A 17,656-nucleotide genomic window follows, 5' to 3' on the forward strand; every position below is an offset into this window, starting at 1 on the left:
GTTATTACCCAGAACATGGTACATTAAACAATCTTCAACCAAGTTTTAGGTAATTTTTAAGAGACTAGCTGGGCCAAGCTTTCATATATCACAATCTCGTCATCCACAACACGTATATTTAAAAACTAAACAAACAAAACCTACAACTCTATCAAAATAAGACACCACTGCACACACTTTTCCCTCTGCAGGAAGGACAAAAGAACAAGCAACATGTGACAGAAATGTAGTTAATAGTGCTTAATACACTACTGGAAGATACTCAGATTGGTGTCTGAGTATGGTATAGGAACCTATATCGAATAGAAATAGAGCAACAGTTACAGTGGCAGTTAACACCTCATAATTAAATTCAGACATACAAATAACACAAAGAGGTTTCCAAAGATTAAATGGCTAGGGGCAAAGTAATTCTTGGTCATTAGCTATTAGTTAAATTCTAAAGAGTAACTTTCTGTGATTTTATTTGTGTAATCAGAATTTGACAGCAGAGACTGTTAGAAAACAGAACAGTGTTGCATGTTATATTTAGTTTGGCAAGAGATATTTCTCTGTGTATCTGAAGTTTTTTTGAAATTTCCTTTTTTATTGTATTTTACATTAGCCTTCTGAAACAACAAAAAAAAGGGAGGTGGAGTTGGCTTCTACAGTGATGAATTGACTCTTTCATTATAGCAAATACCCATGACCCCCACTGTTCACCTGTAAACAATCATAGTTAGTGGTCTCTTTAGGAAACTAACAGATGGATTATAAATTCTCACCGGAGCTTTTATCCATTTGTGGCTTGCAGTATGCAAATGTTTGTCTTTTAAACAGTATAAAATGATGTCAAAAGGGGATCTGTGTTCTGTTTTTATTAGTATTAATTTATTCTGATCATAGATGAAAAGAAATCTTCTGAATGCACAGTCATCCTTCTCCTGGCTCCAGGCAAATTGACGTCCCACGTACTAGGGGGAAAGTGGTAGAGTTTCACCTTTGGCTTTTTGACAGAGTTGCATTGTCTTTAGAAGAACCCACACTCAAAACTTTAAAAAAAAAAACCCAAATGGTGTCCGCTTCTGCAGAAATGAAACTGACTGATATTTTACTCTAGGTGAGATGGCAATTGAACCTTGGAAATTATTCATGTTCTATCATTCTGCAACTGTAATTTTTTATACAGCCAACATTTCTATACATAGTTTTGGAAAACATGATGAACTGTTCATTTACCTTGGACGCCAGAATGGGCCCTAGCATATGAAGAAGTTTAGGATGCTTGTCTGATCGGCTGCATGCAGGTAATGACTGTCATTCCCAGTCACATCTATTATACAGTTTTACAAGATGCGTAGTGCGATGTTGAGACCAATTCTTTGATAGCATTTGGTAGATCCTGTTGCTGTTTCAGAGCAGTAATATTTTACCTTAGTGTGTGATTTTGTGATGAGTTTTCTAGTTCTTTATATGCCCAGGCTGTCACGGTTGCATTCAAACACTCAGTTATTTTGCTAGCTGAAATCAAGCTCTGTTATCAAGAAACAAAAATTATTGAAAGGAGAGAAATATATTATGGGCCTTCAATTCCCAGTATCTTCTAACCACCTTGTAGATTAGACCCCATTTTATTTAATTTTTTGTTTTGTTTTGATTTTTAACTGATTTTATTGCTTCAACAGATAAATACTGGAAACTGAAGTCCTCTGTTTAGCCCCTGAACATCTACGGCACAATCAAATGGCATTGCAGTCTTCTCTCCACTAGCCCACCACTGTGTTTCAAACTGGATCTGAACACCGCTGGGCCAACAGATAATTCGCTCTTTATGCTCAGTCAATTTTTGGCCTCTCCTACTAACAGTTTCTATTAGTGTGTACAGATTTGATAGGCTGGTTTTGTAATGTGGAGGCCTGTCCAATGGGAATTGGATTGAGACCACCTGCTCATTTCACAGAGATCAAACATCTATCAAAAGGTAACTATACTTTCAGTCACTACAAGACAGGTTCAATTCAAAAAGGGAATGGGAATAAAAGACTTTGCATCCAATCACTGTACCAAACCCTTGAGCCAACTAGAGATTCTGGAGACATGCATAACTGACAATATTGCATTTTGAAAGTTTGCCAGCAGGATGCACTATTGTTATTTTTATTTCCTATTGCCAGTATATCTCTACATACTAAAACCTTGTGGGTGAAATTGACTCCTCTACAGTGGGCCACAAGAAAATCTATGCATCATGTAAATCCTATTTTGAGGTCTTAAATGCATGGTCTGCACAGCAATAAATTTCATCACAATATAAGAAACTAGTTTAATCGAGGCCATCTTTGCACTATGGGCGCTACAGCAGCAGAGCTACAGGGCTATAATGCCATAGTGTAGCTGCCTCCCAGAGTGACAGAAGGGTCACTATAGATAATCCACCTTCCCGAGTGGTAGTAGCTAGGTTGACAAAAGCTTACACTTAGCCCCAGCTACAGCAGGCATTAGGTCAGCATAGCTAAGGTGTTCAGGGGTATGGATTTTTCACACACCTGAACAATACAGTTATGTTAATCTAAATTTTAAGTGTAGACCAGGCCTGGGTCATTGATAGTTCTTTCATGTGAAGTTAATAGTGATATCAAACAAAAGTCTAATCTATCTTTGCTCTTGTGTTCCCATGTATTATATTCAATTTTAAAGTTTTACACACTGAATTGTTACTGCTTTAAAGATACCAATGCCTCATGGAAAACATTTGCAATTTTGCTTTCAGAGCATGTATTTTCTGTTTTTATCTTCACCTATCCTTATTTGAAAGGACATTTACATAAAAAAGGATCTTTGTTCCTTAAGTGAACATCTGTTCTTGCTTCGCTTATTCCTCACCTGAAGATATAATCCTCTGCTTCTGACATCTTAGTGAGAAATAAGCATCAGGAGCAGATGAGCTCTTAAGAAACAAAGATCCTATTTTCATGTAAATGTGTTAGTAATTAAAAGTGAGAGGAGAAAAAAAATCTGAAAAAGTTACATCTGCAGAATTGATTTTAAGTAGAATGATTTTCAAAGTTTTCCAGGAGAACTCAGTGCCTCTTTAAGTTGTTTAGACCTTAAACAACAGAATAATTGTAATTAAACTGAATGGATATTTTTCTTTGCAAAAACAGATCTAGAACAGATTAGGAATGGTGATAAATTGAAAAGATCTAATTTTTCCTCTAGATGCAGTGGAAATAGGGTTCATAGAGGACTTCTACTGAGATCTATGGGTGACATTTACCCTGTGCAGAGGGCAAGCAGGAAGTCTGTTCATCACTTAAGCCTCACAGGACTTCCTGTCTTGAGGGGTTGACAGAACTAGGCCCTTAATAACCATCCTCCACTAATAAACCCTCTCCACCGTTTTTGGGTGTCCTCTGGTATTTCCAAAAAATTGGTTTCACGTCAGCCCAAATCTGAAAATTCAAAAAAATGTTGGTGAGTTGAAAAAGTTGCCAAAAATCTCATTTGGGGTTGAACAGAATGCTTCATTTGACCTCAAAACAGGAGGTTTCACTTACTTTCTAGCACTTCTTCCACATAAAAAGCAAAGGAAAGGAAGGGCACAACTATCTCCTCCTCCTCAGCTGGTTATTTTGAGAGTTACGGTATAAATGTCTAGTCCAATAATAAGGGCACTCAGCTTGGATTAGGGTGACCAGATGAGAGGGAGAAAATATCAGGACACATGGGAGGGGGGCGGTTTCTGCCAGAAGAGCAAAAACAAAAAAAGGCGAGGGCTGCCAGCGGAGCAGCAAGAGGGGGAGAAAAAAAAAAGGTGACTGCTGCTGGCGGAGCAGCAAGAAATAAATAAATAAATAAATAAGGTGATTGCCAGCAGCGGAACAAAATATCGGGACAAATTGTGTGCTGATCAAAGATCGGTCGGGACACAGGACAAAGACCTAAATATCGGCACGGTTCCGATTTTATCAGGACGTCTGGTCACCCTAGCTTGGATCTGGAAGACCCAAGTTGAAATCTCAAAGGGAATTGAACCAGGGAAGACGAATGTGATGGCAGACTGTTGTTTTGTAAGGTGATTGTGTGAGATGGATTGATATATCAAAGCATGACATATTTTAGATTTTTATCCACTGTTGAATTTTTGGAAAAGTATATAGAGCTATGGAATTATAAGTATACATAAAATATACCCACCACTCCAGTCTTGGCTCTGCTTTGGTTCTTTAATTCTGCTATTTTTGTGGGGGAAGGCAAGTGTTCATAGTAGTGTGCATAAGTGAGTGAGATGCAAAGCGGCCTCATATAGATCATAAGGAAGGAGAGGAGGGAAAGAAAAAAAATGAAATATTTAAAATGTATTGGTTAAAGCTTATATTTTGCCTACTTTGCCTAGGAGATGCAGGAGTTGGTTAAGTGTGATAAATGAAGTGTGTGTGGGGGGTAACTCCCTTTTATAGACACCCAGCCAGCCAGTAGTTATAAAATTCCTCTTAGTAGCTGTTCTCTAATTGCTCTACCTGTAAAGGGTTAAAAAGTCTCACTGCTATGCATAGGTAAAAGGAAGTGAGTGGGCCCCTGGCCAAAAGAGCCAATAGGAAGTCTAGAGCTTTTTAAAATTGAAACAAGACTCCCTTTTTGTCTGTCTGTTGTGAGGAGTGGACAGGACAGAGCTATGCTGTTAGAAGCTTGGGCCAGGTATGAAAAAATCATCAGTATCATACCTAGAAACTACTCATTTAAAACCACAGATATGTAAGCAGATCCGGAAATGTCTAGGAAGACGCGATTAGGTTTATTCCTTTTATTTTGTTATGGTTTTTGGATTCCTCTGTGCTAACCCCAGGTGCTTTTATTTTGCTTGTAACTTTTAAGATAGACCTCAAGAAAGCTATTCCTGGTGCTTAATCCTAATCTAGCAATAGCCTGAGTTCCCAGTGTATTGTTTTTCTTTTTTTTATTAATAAATTTTACCTTTTTAAAGAACAGAATTGGATTTTTGTGTCTTAAGAGGTTTGTGCACATGTTCAATTAGCTGGTGGCAACAGCTGATTAACCTTTTTTTCCTTTCTCAGCTCTTCCCCAGAGTAGGGGGTAGGGCTTGAGGGTATCCCACAGGAAGAAATTCCTATGTGTGCTCTCCTGAGCTCTCAAAGGGGTTTGGCACTTGGGTGGTGGCAGCATCTACCAATCCAAAGTCAGAGAAAAGCTGTAACCTTGGGAATTTAGTATAAGCCTGGAGTAGAATCCTTGCAGGCCCCCAACTTTTGCACTTGAAGTGCCAGAGTGGCGAATTAGCCTTGACAGTAAATAATATAAATTGTTACAGATTCTGTCAGTGATAATCTGAATGGAAACCGAACTTGCTTAGTCAAACATATTTTTAAAAAGTACTGCACTGAAACAAGCAACTAGAATTTTCTGCACAACAAGCTGATCCACAGCTCACTGACTTCACAAGAATTTGGATCAGGCCCAACATGCATCAAGCCATTCTTTCTTTTAGTGCTTTTGGTCAAAGAAGGCAAACACAAGACTGAATTTGGGCAGTTCTAGGGAGAAAGTGTTTCCAGCTAATGGTACTGATGTACAATATTATTTACCTATATATGCAAACACTAGCATGATAGGTCATCTTTTAGCTCTAGGAAATGACATTGAATTTATATGGACATATTAGGGAGCTGGCACCACCAGACAATGCCTCAAGATTCAGTGACAAACCAGAAAAAAAGGGAAGATAATTTTTTTCAAGTACTTTAACTCCGGTATCATGGCAACGCTGTTAATGTTATCCTAGGTCTGTTCAGCTGATGCCTAAGGCATCTATACTAAGTCTTGGCGTTTATGATAATTAGCAATTAAAGCTATCTGAAAGAGCCTATTTTTTATAACTGATTTGTTTTTAACAGTTTGTCTCTAAGATTAATGATTCCCCCCTCCCCCCCAATTCAGAGAATATTGTCAGTTGGTGCCTCAAACCATATTTATTTTTATTACAAACATCACAGCTGAAACATTTGACAATGATTATTTTAGGGAATGAAACAGACTATGTGTAAAGGTTGAGAATTCAAACGACTGTGCTCAGCATCACCACAAAGGCTGCGCTGATGGGCAAATGCTGGCTGTACATGATACATTAGACTAGAAGATGTTTCATGCATTAATTCTGCTCTCTGTAACAAGGTAAATGGAGGCAGCAGGTGGGTATAATTTTTGGTGGTGCCCTGAATGGGTCCAAGGCCCCCGCCACACACAAACCTGCCTTGTAAGCCAATAGATATATATATTTTTTAAAATAATGTAAAAATATGAGGGCTTTGGGATGAGACTGGGGATGAGAGGTTCATGCTGGAAGAGGGTGCTCAGGGCTGGGGCAGAGGGTTGGGATGCAGGAGGGGTGAAGACTCTGGTTGGGGGTGTGGGCTCTGGGGTGGGGCAAGGCCATGGATGAGGAGTTTGGGGTGCAGGCAGGCTACTCCCAGCTGGGGCCAGAGAGGAGGACTCCCCCCATCCGTCTCCCTGCCAGCAGCAGTGAGCTCTGGGGAAGGTCCCCCCCCGGCAGTAGACTCACTTCGCACCACTGTCACTGCATGCGCTCATAGGGCCCCCCTCAGGTCCAGGAAGCCCCCTCATCTCCCCTGTGATGTGTGCGCAGTGGGGCTGCCATCATATGTGACCTCCTCCCCTGCTGCTCCCCTTCACAGTAGCCTCACAGGGGGTGGTGGATGGGCTGCCCCTTGCCCAGCAGGAACGGCGACTGTGGGGGGCGGGAATCCCATGCTGGTGGAGAGTTGCACCGGAAAAGGGAAGGGTCCATCCATCCAAGGCAGAAGGGTCAGCCTGCCCTGGCACTATTTGTTTGGGGGGGGGGTGCTAGGACCCTGTGGCAGCAGTTGATGCTGGGAGCTGGCAGAGCAAAGCGCAGTGCGGAGCTGCAGGGGGCAGCCACTCGCTGCCCAGGGCACAGGCAGGGACGCTCAGAAGAGGAGCGCGGGAGAGACACGGCCCCAAACATTGGTGGAGCCGGCCCTCTGTGCCCTGAATATTGCTGAAGCCTGGGCACCACAGGCCCATATAACTCGCTGCCCCTGAATGTAAAGCAGGGAACTTGCAGTGCAGCTGACTTCCAGTGCATGTAGAAAGATAGTTTCTGTTTCTGCTTGTACCATCATTTTTTTCCATATAGTTCCATTTACTACATAGCTATCCAAAGTGTTATTTTGATTCTTTCAACTTATTAATAAACAAGCATCCATCTAAAATCTATAGATGCCCTGCAACCTTTGTAAAGCAATTCAGATGATAAGTATCTAGAAGGAGCTCCCCAAGAGAGTATTCCGCTATAAAATTAAATCTTCCCTCTCAACCCAGTGGGCCTAGTTCCCAAGTCAGGTACAACTCCACCAATGTCAATGGTATGAACGCAGGGGCGGCTCTAGGTATTTTGCCACCCCAAGCACGGCAGGCAGGTTGCCTTCAGCGGCTTGTCTGCAGGAGGTCCCTGGTCCCATGGATTCGGTGGCACGCCTGCAGGAGGTCCGCCGAAGCCACGGGACCAGCAGACCCTCCGCAGACATGCCGCTGAAGGCAACCTGCCTGCCGCCCTCGCAGCGACTGGCAGAGCTCCCTCCTTGGCTTGCCGCCCCAGGCACGCACTTGGCGTGCTGGTGCCAGGAGCCGCCCCTGTATGAACACTACTGTGTAAAGCTAAGTACTCAACTCAGAAATTGCCACTATTAATATGGAAAGCATAAGGAGGTATCCAGGGGTAAGGGAGAGGAAGGAGAAAAATGTTCACTGCCCAGATCTTCATCACAGAACCCAGTGAGAAAGGAGGCTGGATTTTTTTCTTTCCCCACAACCATCTGCTCTCAATCCTGTCTTCTCCAGATACACTGCTGCACACCTCCTAGTGTCTGCTGAAAGGCAGCCCTGTTCCTTCAGATCAGTAAATGACAATTTCTGTGAGGGAAAAAAGCAAAGGCGAACACTGAGATGCTGTGGTGATGATGGTGTGTGCAGTATAAGATATTAAATAATGTGGAGACAAAGCATCACAATACTGGAGACCTGCTTTCTACATGTACATCATAAAACCTGTTTTCAGTTGTGCACATTTTCAACACTCCACCCACAAGAATAGTGAGCTGACATCCCTAGAGGAGAAGATTTAAAAGATTTTGGGTACCTTAACTGTGATTTACCATCCTTTAAAATGTTTGCATGAAAATTTAACTCAAATTCCTGTTTTATTAATGGCAGCTTTTTGTTAACTAAAATGCCCCAAAGGGTTTTATCTTTCTGAAAATACTGGTATGCATTTTTAACCTTAACTTCTTAACATTTTTACTGGGATAAGTCAAATGTTCCCAATCTCTCATATTAGCCTCCAACATCTCTCATTGTCCTTGTGGACTTTCACTCCCTGCTTTCAATTATGCAATATCATGTTTGTAATGTGCTACCCAAAATTTTTACAATAGTTCAAATGTAGTGTCACTATTCCAGTTATAAAGCTCAATTTTGCTTCCTACTAAAGAAAGTGTCAAAACTCCTGTTGAAATTGGGCTTTATGATTTTTAAAATGATTTGACTCCTTATAAAAGGCACCAGACTTTCCAACCATGGAGACTAAAATCCCTGCTAATTCCCAGAAGAGGCAGTGCAAGCTTCCCAGTGTTCCCACAAATATTGTCCCCTGCCAATGGGCCTCAACCTGACCTGCTGACACTATCCTTAAGTCCTGAGAATGGTTCAGTGTCCATTCCTAGATCACTATACAACAGCCTGGTGGGAACTACTTTTAATCTCTGCTGTTCTGTGGGAATTTCCCTACACCATCTCTGAACTCTCTCATCCCAGCAGTGTTGCCAATTTAGTCATTTTCCAACCCTGCCTGTAAATTTGAACACCCGTTTCATAAACAGATAGTTAAGGATTAATGTCTCTTTTACCTGTAAAGGGTTAAGAAGCTCAGTAAACCTGGCTGACACCTGACCAGAGGACCAATAGGGGGATAAGATACTTCCAAATCTTGGTGGAGGGAAGTCTTTGTTTGTGCTCTTTGTTTTGGGGGTTGTTCGCTCTTGGGACTAAGAGGGACCAGATGTCAATCCAGGCTCTCCAAATCTTTCTGAATCAGTCTCTCATGTTTCAAACTAGTAAGTAACAGCCAGGCAAGGTGTGTTAGTCTTATTTTTGTTTTCTCAACTTGTAAATTTCCCTTTTTGCTGAGATTTTACCTCTGTTTGCTGTAACTTTAAACCTAAGGCCAGATGGGGTTCCTCTGGGCTATATAAATCTGATTACCCTGTGAAGTATTTTCCATCCTGATTTTACAGAGATAATTTTTACCTTTCTTTCTTTAATTAAAAGCTTTCTTTTTAAGAACCTGATGGATCTTAAAACAAGGAAAAATCAAAGGGGATTGGATCTGGACTCACCAGGAGTTGGTGGGGGGAAAGGAGTGAGGGATGGTTAATTTCTCCTTGTTTTAATATCCAAGGGGTTTGGATCTGGACTCACCAGGAGTTGGGGGGGGGAGAGGATGGGGGATAGTTAATTTCTCCTTGTTTTAAGATCCAAGGGGTTTGGATCTGGACTCACCAGGAGTTGGTGGGGGGAAAGGATGGAGGATGATTAATTTCTCCTTGTTTTAAGATCCAAGGGGTTTGGATCTGTGTTCACCAGGGAATTGGTGAAGTCCCTCAAGGCAACCTGGGGGGGGGGAAGTTTTGGGGGACAGAAAGTGCTCCGGACACTGGAATTCTGGATGGTGGCAGTGTACCAGATCTAAGCTAGTAATTAAGCTTAGAAATGTCCATGCAGGTCCCCACATCTGTACCCTAAAGTTCAGAGTGGGGAAGGAACCTTGACAACCCCTTCTAACTTCAGTTCATGGGGAAACCACTGCCAGATTCTGCCAGACATCAAATTGCTAACAGCATCTGTATTATTTTACAGAGCTGTACAAATGTTAACGAATTAACTCATTTATCTAATTAATGTTTTAAAGTTTATAGCCACTGTCACTGCCAGATCCTTTACATACCCCATATATGTGTATAATTTAAGGCATAGTGTCCTTTGCTTTATTGTGACCTCATTCTTGTTAGCTTAAGTGCCCCCATTGTTTTCATATCCCATTGGTCTTCCTCCTCTTGGGTACTGGTCAGCTGTCCCACATTCATGATACCCGCATGCTGCATGCCTTGCTGCTCAGCCAGTTTTCCAGTTCACTGATGTTTACTGTGAGCAAGACTGGACTCAAAAATGGTCTCTGTGGTGCTGCATTTATCACCTCGTTCTTACTCAAACATACTGACCTGTGTAACCAAGCCATTTTTTAAATCCAGCTGAGTATTACATCATTAGTACTGTATTTCCTAAGCTTATGCATTAATCATTCACAGTACCGCATTAAAAGCCTTCTTGAAATCCAAGTGAATAATTTCTGCTTCTTCACCCTTCTCTGCTTTTATTGTCACTTCCTCAAACAAATTAACCAAGTGTGTTACGCATGACTTTCCTCTTGGTAATCTTTTCACAGAAATATTTAAAATTCTATTTACATGGAAGCTCTGAGCATATTACCAAAATAGAGAACTTGATTTTTTGGATACCTGTGGTAATGCCAGAAACAGCATTTAATATTTTACAGAGAGACAAGTATAGCAAATAGTGTATTTGTGACACTCCCCAGAGTAAAAGTGTGATTTTACGTAACAGAAGTGAACTACAGTCTAATCAAGAACAAAATAGATTCTATAAAGAAATACCTTAAAACATCATGAAACACACATTTTAGACACAGAAATCTGCCAATCAAGTTTTTACTTCAGTTACATAAGGTACCCTGGGGTGCCAACTCTGCTGCAATGTTCAGCCAAAGGAAATATGAGGCTGCAAAAGTGTCACAAATACATTAAATCTAAAAAGTGCCCATTAAGTTTGATGTGGGAAAAATTCTTATAATTTTTTAATCTTTTTTTGTGTGTGTCAGTTATATATTTAGAGCCTGACCCTGAATTCCTTGCCATTTAAACTCCCCGCGTTCACTGGGAGTTTTTGACTGTGCAAAGAATGCAATTTAGGCCCCCTTTGCCATCTATTTTCCTTGACCCACTGTTGTGATAGGGCACCCACCCGTGGAGACTCTCCAGCAGCAAGCTGTGACAGACAGGTGTGTTTGTCTTGTTTTCCCTCTTTCAGAGTTCCCAGTAACCTCACACAAGCTTTTTTTTTCCTCAGTACACCTCTCCTTGGAGCCAGTTTGTTAAAGAAACAAAACATGGTGCAAAATAGTTCATAACAAAAATCCCAAAACATAACCCATTTACCACCCCCAGTGCATATAGTTCTTAAAATCTTGAGAGCTCATATACAACACTCCATCTCCCACTACTCCTAGGCTCTTCTTTGGTCCTCTCATATTCTTCTGCCAGGAGAGTACCCCCGCCATTCGAACTCAAGGGCAATCCTGCTCTTCTCAGCAGGAACCACCTGCTGCTCTTCTCTGCTAGGAATTCAGGGATCATCTATCACTACCCCGTTCTGTTCACCTTTTGTCTCAGACAAACCAGCCAGTTGGCTCTGCACTGTTCTTCTGGCTCCAGCTCTCCAGCATCAAGACACTAGCAGACAAGTCCCTCTGCTGTTCCCCTGCCTTCAGCCCTCCAGTTTAGAAGTTAGCCAGAAATTCGTGGTGCTGCTTTCTGGTCTTCAGCCCTGGCTCTTTGGCTTGGGGAGGTCAGCTGGAAAACCCCTTTACTGCTGTCCTACCCTCAGCCTTTGCTCAGGAGACACCGTCAGCTTCCTTCAGCAAGCTCCTACATTATCTTGATCTCTAGCAATTCTCACCTTATCTTCCTCTGTGACATGGGTCCCCTCTTTTAAGCCCAATTGGAGACAGCTGACCAGTCAAAGCTGCACTGGCCTATTCCCTCTTAAAGGGCCAATGTCGCCCTGTGACATTGGCAGACCAGATGCCAGCTTATGCTAAGGTCCCCAGGCCTCACTGAACACTGACAAATGCATAGCTGGGAACCAGTTAGACTCACCTGTGTGTTCATACTGTTAAAATAGATATTGGAGTTATAAGAATGTGTTTAGTCTTTATGAAATGCTTGTAGGATGCTGCATGTATTACTCTTACTTATAATATCTGTATTTCATATTATAAGGTAATATTTAAGTGTTTGCTCCTTAACTATACAAATGTTTTCTAAGACTGTAAACCCTCACAGTCAGGGGTGGAGCATTACCAAGTGTGAAATATTAGTTTACCACAACAGGTGTCATCTCCTCCCCAACAAAAGAAGGCCTATGGCACCAGACAACCATGGTGGAACATCAGTGGACAAAAGACTTCATTGATTTCTTCCACCACACCCATAAGAGGGTACCTCACAAGCCCTCATCCCATCATAGCTTGAACACTGGGGGAAGGGAATACATCCCTAAGGAGAAATTTGTATCCCTATGCCGCTTGAACTCTGAGGGGCAAAGGTTTCTAAGTATAAGCAAAGGGTCCCCAGCTGTTTAGCTTGGGTTAGCCCTAAAGGACATATAAAGCTTACATATTATAGTAGCTAATATAACCTTTTGGAACCTAAGACTGCATCTCATCAGTGTGTGTATGTGTACTGGATTTAATCTTATAAGTAACTCTCATTTCTTTTTCCTACTTAATAAACCTTTAGTAAGTTTATTATAGGATTGGTTACAAGCATTGTGTTTGATGAGAGATCTAGGGTGCACTTGACCTGGGGTAAGTGACTGGTCCTTTAGGATTAGGAGTAGCCTGAATATTGATGTGATATTTGGTGTAGAAAGCCATCTATCACAAAAGCAAGCTTGCCTGGGTGGCAAGATAGACCGGAGTGCCCAAGGGCATGTGACTCCATAGTGCTTTAGGAGTTCACACTTGTTATATGATTGGTGAAATGTAATTATAGAATATACAACCAGTTTGGAGTTTGTGCCGTTTCTTGAAAGTCTGCCCTGAGGTTGGCACTCATCATATTTGTGAACCTCTTCAGACGGATTGACAACACCCACGTACACAACTTCTGTTGACTTTAAGAGGTCTGTGTGCAGATCAAGGGCAGTATATGCCCCTCTCAGTGACACTGATTTTGCCCACATTATAGACAAATCATACTTAAATTTTGTTTTATGAATTGATCTGGGTTTCTTAATGAAACAAACACACACCAAGAAAACAGGGGGATGGGAAAAGTTGTTTTCTTGGTTCATGTATATGGTACTAGATAATCACCGGACACTGAAGTATTCTGTTTATCCACATGCCATGCTGTAAAGGTGAAAATCTGCCTCACATTGCCTTTCAATGTGCCTCAATCTTGATTTGAAGGAAGAATCAAAAAGATAGTTGAGTCTCCGTGCCCCAAGCCGTCACTGCTAAGACTGCAACAAGGGTGCCAGTGTACAATGGTGCTATTATGCTGTAATATGAATTCTAATGACACCATCAAATAATTTCACACGACACCAAACAGCCTTCTAGCAGTATCAGTTTTGGATGCTACTAACTTAGATTGGACTTGAACTAATTAACTGCAGGTGAAAGGCTTCATCATCCCTATTACCATTTTCTTGAATTAACAGTAGTGCCAATCCCACATGTTCAACTATTATGATTCAGGCCCCCCAAATTCACCAGTTTGGTTTTAAAAATCATATGATTTTAAAATAATAATATATTTGGAGGTCTTTTTATTTGCCTTCTGGTCAGGTCTTTAGGTTCATGTTTCACTGCACCAGGAGAACCTAAAATTTTTTTAAAAAACAAAAGCTGAGATTCTCATGGAATCATATAAGAACATAAGAATGGCCCTACTGGGTCAGACCAAAGGTCCATCTAGTCCAGTGACCTGTCTTCTGACAGTGGCCAATGCCAGGTGCCCCAGAGGCAATGGACAGAACAGGTAATCATCAAGTGATCCATCCCGTCACTCATTCCCAGCTTCTGGCAAACAGAGGCTAGGGACACCATTCCTGCCCATCCTGGCTACTAGCCACTGATGGACCTATCCTCCATGAATTTATCTAGTTATTTTTTGAACCCTGTTATGGTCTGGCCTTCACAACATCCTCAGGCAAGGAGTTCCACAGGTTGACTGTGCATTGTGTGAAGAAATACTTCCTTTTATTTGTTTTAAACTTGCTGCCTATTAAGAATTACCTAGTTCTTGTGGTATGAGAAGTAGTAAACAACACTTCCTTATCTACTTTCTCTACACTAGTCATGATTTTATAGACCTCAATCTTATCTCCCCTTAGCCGTCTCTTTTCCAAGTGGAAAAGTCACAGTCTTATTAATCTCTCCTCATATGGAAGCCGTTCCATATCCCTAATAATTTTTGTTGCCCTTTTCTGAACCTTTTCCAATTCCAATATATCTTTTTCAGATGGGGTGACCACATCTGCACACAGTATTCAAGATGTGGGTATACCACGGATTTATAGAGAGGCAACATGATAATTTTCTGTCCTATTATCTATTCCTTTCTTAATTATTCCCAGCATTTTGTTCGCTTTTTTGACTGCCACTGCACATTGCGTGGATGTTTTCAGAGAACTATTCACATGAGTCCAGGAGCTTGCAGCTTTAAGAAAAACACCAAATATAGTGACTTTGCAATAAAATCATGAGAGATGGAAACCTTTAGGAAAATTCAGAACTAGGGTATTGGGGACTATTTTAGTACAAAACAAAACCCACTATGTAAGTAAAAATAAACACTAACTCCCACACACATCCATATGCCAAGTCTAAAGAGATAAGCTTCTCACATGAGGGTCCCACAGGAGCTAGGGAGAAGCACTCTTGAATCTTCATTAATCATTACTGCTCCTTAGCTGTCACTCTGTGGGGATCTGTGTCTGTGGTATCTGCACAGTGATGGATCCAGTCTGCTCTTCCCCTGGCATGAATGAAGCTCTGCTGTGCACAGTGCAAGGGATCTGTAGCCCTCGTACAGGATCACAAATCGAGATCCAAGCCCTTGTACAGCATAAATATACTGGTTTTGATAATTTGCCCCCTGCCTGCGTGGCAATGCTAGGAGAAGCAGGATTTAGTTCTTTGCCATTGTTATATTCCTTTCCGCCAGCACCATTCATTTTGAGATATACAGTACATCTTTTCTAGCTGCCACTTATTTTTTCTTCATTTTAGTTATGTAAGTTAGTAATTGCCAGCACACAATCTACAAGAGAAATTCTGCACAAGCAGTTTATACCTCCAATAGAATTTTCTTATTACTACTACTGTAAAACTATCAGGAGACTAGTGAGGACAAATATTTTTTAAAGAGCAATGTTTGGTGCCAATTGGAAACAGAACAGTACATCTATCAAAAAGCTTCTTACGTTAGAGGACATCTGTTATATTGCAACTAGCAAAAAAATGTATATAGCTCTATTAATATTCTTTACAGGTTCTGGCTTTGAGACTAAAAGCATGAGCTCACATGAGCCACAGCAGTTCACATATAATCTGTAACTCATTTCAGCGGATATCATCTTTCATTTGTCAGCTCAGAAATTGACAAACTCTGTGCAGTGTCTGTTATTGACTGCAAAAGCCGATACTTTCTTAGTAACTATCTCAGTCCACAAATCTGAATTTAAATGTATAATTCACATTCTTTTGAAGTTGTAAGACTCTTAGCCCCCTTATACCTCTGCATCATGTTTGATAAAATTAGCTCCTACTTAACATTAATAATTACATTTCCCCTCATGCAAAAGGAATAATACAGCTCAAATTTCCCCAATAAATACATATTTTTGCTGCAATATTTTGCCCATGGAAGCAGTACTGTCATCCTCAAATGTTCAAAAGTCATGAGCCAGGACTATTCAAATCATGAGCTTTTAATAAATAAAATAAACTGCGGGTTGTTTTTATTTGGGCTCTGATTTTTGAGCCTTCATGATGCACTTGGGTCACATTTTCAAGGTTTATTCTACAATCACAAGGGCTAGAAGGTTTTTTTTGGGGTGGGGGGGGAATGGGGGTTAAACAAATTAAAGCTGAGGTTCTCACATAAGTAGTTGTCTCCAGGAGCTTAGCCTTTAAATAAAATATCAAATATTGAGAGACTCATAAAAGTGGAGGAGCTGTGTTGATTTGAAAATTGTTTGATATGAGAGGTTGGCATAGGATAAGCATTAAATGAAATTGTATGATGGTATATTGTGGGATGAAGATCAAAAAAAGAACATATCCCATTCAGTGCACTGAGACACAGAGGCTTGGACATCTGGACAAGAGCTCCACGCAGACTGCATGTTTGGACCTTTGCAGGGATTGAATTTGAAGAAATGTCTGTCAGCTCCTGGAGAGATGGACCAGGATCAAAATAGGGGTTAGAGAGCTAGAGTGTGGCAGGAGGGGAAGCACTGCTAGGCTCTTATGAGATTAGGCTGTTCCTATAGGAGTAAGAAGTATGAAGGTCACTGAATGGTGTTTTGTTTTATGTTCCACTTACTTGGGTTAAATAAAAGTGTAGTGTTTTCTCAAATCCAGGAGTTTAGAGGCGTCGTCAGTTGGTGGGTTTTGAAGAGATCTGCAGAAGTTTTGAAACAGAGTTTGGAAAAGTAGCCAGGCTCGCTTGATATTTACAGGCAGGTGGTCCTGAGCAGGAGATTGGAGGGGTCAAAAGGCTGTTCTAGTGACTCAGAAACACCAGGGTTGAATAAGGTGTGTGTCCAGGAAAGGACAGGTCATGACAGTTGGCCACACTGTGGAAGCATACTGGGAAGAACTGTGGTCAGTTCTACCTGCAGATATAAATAGTGATTGAGAGAGAATGCAGTACATTTTAAAAAGATTTAATTAATGTTTGATTGTCCTCCTTCTACCACCCTTCCACAGATGCATTTCTTACCAAAAATGACGACAAAAATATTTGCTTGTGGAAAATGGGATTCCTATTTAATAGAATTAACACTACTATTTAACTAATCCCAGGGCACTTTTCTCTTAAATTTAATACAATCAATAAAACTAGCATTCCAAGGATGGCATAAAAAGTACCTATTCCAAGAGGTAATGTAAAGATAAAAATAACTGGTTGAATTTTTAAATATAGGCCTACAAAACATTATTGTATTTGAACATGATTGTGAACAAATGAGTTAGATGACATGATACTCACTATGATGTAGTGGTCATTCTACACCAGGACAAATCATGTCAGTTATTTACAATGGATGTTAATACATGAATGGTAGATTACAAAGTAATGCTGATTAATATTATATTTTTAAAAACTGAAAACATTTAACAAAAAAAACTTTAAGTCGATAAAGTTTGCATCCTGCAACTACAGTTAGTATATGATTGTAATCATAAACAGTCAGCTACCCCTGAGCAAAATTCTCCCCTCACTTACAGAAGATTAAATAACGTAAAGCTACATTGAAGTTAGGTCACAGAGTTCTTCACAGAACTGAAGAACTTTTTACTGATGATTTTTGCAATGGCTCTTCAAGGAACTTAAGTTATAGTCATTCCAGAATGACTTCTAGTCCAGCACCTGTCTCCAAGAATATCCAATTCTGACTGTTTCAGAAGATGGAGTAAAACCTCTGTAGTGGACCTAAGACGTCTATGGGAGAAGTATCTCCCTAAGCCCCA

The 17,656-nt window shown here is 40.8% G+C and overlaps 1 long non-coding RNA gene across 4 annotated transcripts in view; it reads right to left on the reverse strand.

Annotated features, from left to right (window-relative positions):
- Nucleotides 1-204: 204 nt before the first annotated feature.
- LOC115652034 overlaps nt 205-17,656 on the reverse strand; it is a 31,221-nt gene continuing 13,769 nt past the window's right edge. For 3 of the 4 annotated variants that reach the window (XR_004000519.1, XR_004000517.1, XR_004000516.1), the window contains 2 exons: nt 16,506-16,797; nt 7,603-7,947 (listed from right to left, as the gene is read on the reverse strand). This is a non-coding gene — a long non-coding RNA (uncharacterized LOC115652034). Of the gene's footprint in view, nt 954-1,412; nt 1,514-7,602; nt 7,948-16,505; nt 16,798-17,656 lie in introns of those variants that run through there. The other variant, XR_004000518.1, reaches the window with a different exon arrangement.

The sequence above is a fragment of the Gopherus evgoodei genome, chromosome 5 (assembly GCF_007399415.2).
Source record: "Gopherus evgoodei ecotype Sinaloan lineage chromosome 5, rGopEvg1_v1.p, whole genome shotgun sequence".
In the NCBI taxonomy this organism is placed as follows: Eukaryota; Metazoa; Chordata; order Testudines; family Testudinidae; genus Gopherus; species Gopherus evgoodei.